The sequence below is a fragment of the Otolemur garnettii genome, unplaced genomic scaffold (genome assembly GCF_000181295.1).
Source record: "Otolemur garnettii isolate 467f Iridium unplaced genomic scaffold, OtoGar3 scaffold00205, whole genome shotgun sequence".
Lineage (NCBI taxonomy): Eukaryota > Metazoa > Chordata > Mammalia > Primates > Galagidae > Otolemur > Otolemur garnettii.
The window spans coordinates 91,529-95,327 of NW_003852600.1; positions in this window are offsets into that span (position 1 = coordinate 91,529).

Sequence of the window (3,799 nt, forward strand, 5' to 3'; positions counted from 1 at the left end):
AAAAAAAAAAAATTGACTGGGCATGTTGTGGGCACCTGTAGTCCCAGTTACTTGGGAGGCTGAGGCAGGAGGAGGATAACATGAGCCAGGGAATTTAAGGTTGCTGTGAGCGAGGCTGAGATTATGGCACTCTAGCCTGAGCAACAGAGTAAGACTCTGTCACAAAAATAAATAAATATAACTATTGTATAAAAATAGTTGGTGAAAAAAATTGGCCTGTATTTTTATTACTGCTAATGTCCATATTTTCAGTAATTGGAGGCCATACAGTCATTAAAATCACACATTAAGCACATAAAAATGCAGGCCAAATGACTTATAAGTCAACTATTTAAAAAAAAAACAGCTGAGGGTTGTTGCTAGTAGTCAATCAGTTTAATTACATCAATGAGAACACAAGTGTTAAACACAATGAACTTCTCGGGGACAATAGTTGTGTTCTTTTGGGGGACATCTTAAATCTGACTTTTAAATTTCATCATTGATGAAGATTCTCACTTACATTACTTTTTACTTTCAAAAATGAAATGTACAGCTAGGCATGGTAGCTGGTGCCTATAATCCCAGCACTTTGGGAGGCCAAGGCAGGAGGATTGTTTGAGGCCAGAAGTTCAAAACCAACCTGAGCAACATAGCCATAGTCCCATCTCTACAAAATAAAAAAAATTAGAAAGTGTGGTGGCACATGGCTGTAGTCCCAGCTACGCTGAAGGCAGGAGGATCGCTTGAGTCCAGGAATTTGAGGTAACTGTGAGCCTGTGATGATGTCACTGAACTTTAGCCTGGACAACAGAGTGAGACTCTGTGTCAAAACAAAACAAAATAATGTTTAAACATTGCTCAAAGTTTGGCCACATACCCAGAAATGTCAGGATAGTTTGAAATATAAGGATTTGTTTCCACATATCTGGACATAGCTGACTCTCAGAGGAAGATGTTTGCTTTCAATTCAATCTGTTTCTCTAGAGATTAAGCCATACTTATAGGTTAGGTGATTATTCCTAAATATACTAAGGTTTGCATTCATTTGTTCATTGAACAAGTATGTATTTAATGACAACCATATGTAGATAGGCACTAAAGATACAGCAGTTAACCAAACAAAAATCTCTGCCCTTATGAAGCTTACACCTTAGGAGAAGAAGGATACTACATAATAATGATTAAATATGTTAGAAAATTAAAAGTGATATTTAAAAAATATGAGATGTTGGCAGTAGGTTTGGGGAAATAATTAGGATTATAATTTTAAACAGGGTTGACAGGGTTGATAGGTTTTTGTGTTAAACAGATTAATTAAGCATAAGTTTTCAGAGGGTGAAGGTTTGAGTGAAACATATTCCTGGAGAAGTGCATTTCCATAACAGTGGTCCAGACATAGGAGCATGTGTGGTAGGAAAAGAGAGGAAACAGGGCATGTAGATCATGTAGGGCCTCCTGGGCTGTTGGAAGGTTTTCACTCTGAATGAAGTAGGAACCACTGTGAAAGAAAACAGAAATTCTAAGTATGACTCATATACATCAAAATCTGTGAACCACACCCAGATTGTGGTATCTAAATACTATTGATTATTAAAAGGAACCAGAGCTCATTGGAGAAATGAGTCCTTACAGGTCTATGGCAATAAACATGTAAGATGAGCTTGTTGTATCTCCCTGGGGCAGATAGCAAGAAAGCAAGACTGCTAGGGTTCTGATAAAAGAACTTAGGAGTTAAAGACTTGGAGTCTTCCACTGTTCAAAGATGTAAAATTTGACTATTATTTAACTATAATGGAGAAAAATACATAAAATGTATTCATATCCATAAATTCATAATGATACTTTAAAAAACTGAATTTGATACTGTTAGAGGATGCTAGTAAACCAACTTATCAATTTCACAAATGCAAATAAAGGGAATTTCCAACACTAACCACACTAACAGATAATCAAATAGAAGGTGAGATAAAGTTTCCCTTTATTGATGTATTCTAATTAACAACTGAAAAAGATTATCATAATTAGAATATTGCCATTTTGTAACATCAAATGAATTAACATATCTAGGCAATGATCATCAGTGGGTACTAACATCTCCCAAAAAGGCGACCAGATGTTATATGCCCCTGAAGGAAGAGTTTAACTCTGCCTATGAAGTATTCTTGGCTAAAAACAACAAAAAGGAATATGAATTTGATAAAGCCTCTGGTTATGACTACCAGTTTACAGATGACAGAGAAATGTGTTACACTATATCATAGAGATGCACTCAGCAAAATCTAGACTATGAAAAACCCTACAGCACAAATGGTTTCTATAATAAATAAATTGCATAGGAAAATGCCAACCAAAGGAGAGATGAATAGGTAACTTATAAATTGAGAGACTGAAAGGATACATCAACATTCTCAATGTTTGTATCTCATTTGATTCTGATACAATATCATAACAAATCATGACATTTATGAGATAGATATTTGAACACCAGGTATTTTATGTATTAAGAAATAATTGAGGCATTGTTAGGTAATGATATTGTGGCTGTTCTTTGTTGAAGAGTTTATTTTTAAGACACACATACCAAATTATGAATGAAATGATTTGATGTCCAAGACTCGCTTCAAAATAATACAGAAGGGCAGCACCTGTGGCTCAGTGAGTAGGGTGCTGGCCCCATATACCAAGGGTGGAGGATTCGAACCTGGCCCCAGCCAAACTGCAACAACAACAAAAAATTAATACAGAAAGCAGGAAGTGATTGAAGGGTATAGGTAAAACAAGATGAGCCTTGAGTTGATAATTATTGAAGATGTATATTGGATTTGTGGAAGTTTATTGACATTATTGTGTTTTATTGTATTGTGTATTATATGTGTTTAAAAATTTTACAATAAAAAGGTTTGGGTTTTTGGCCAAGCACTGTGGCTCATGCCTGTAATCCTAGCAATCTGGGAGGCCAAGGTGGGTGGATTGCCTGTGCTCACGAGTTCGAGACCAGCCTGAGCCAGAGTGAGACCTCATCTCTATAAATAGCCGGGTGTTGTGACAGGTGCCTGTAGTCCCAACTACTGGGAAGGCTGAGGCAAGAGAATTGCTTGAGCCAAGAGTTTGAGGTTGCTGTGAGCTGTGAGCCACAGTACACTACCAAGGGTGACAAAGCAAGGCTCTGTCTCAAAATCCCCCCCCAAAAAACTATATGTACATAAAACAAGAATACTTTCTATGCCTGCTTTACCAGAGAATATTTATCTCATGAGTAATAAGATGAAGTGGTTGAAAAGAAGATCTGAAATGTTCCCAATGCAAAGAAATGATAAATATTTGAGGTGATAGATAGCCTAAATACCCTGATTTGATTGTTATACATTGTAGGCATGTATCAATACATCATAAACACCCCTTAAATATATATGTACAATTATTATGTATCATCAAAAAAAGTTTATTTTTTAAATCTTTGATTTTTTAAAAGTTGATTTCATTTCTAACAAAAGATGTTGTATTCCTTCACAATTTGATTTTACTATATTCAGGGTAGTTCTGTAATAGGACAACAGTATAGTTTCCTACTGTCCTCTGCACAGCCTACTGTCCATACTGATAGATAACATCTTCGCAAATCCTCAGTGCTCTCATGTATTTGCTCTGTGACTTAAGTTCAGGGCATTTGGCTCAAAGCATAGGCTCTAGAGTCACTTTACATGTATTAAATGAAATAATAAATATAAAATGTTTACTACAGTGCTTGCCATATATTAGGTAGAATTGTTAATAAATCCATCTGCCTCAGCCTCTCAGAGTGCTAGGATTACAGGTG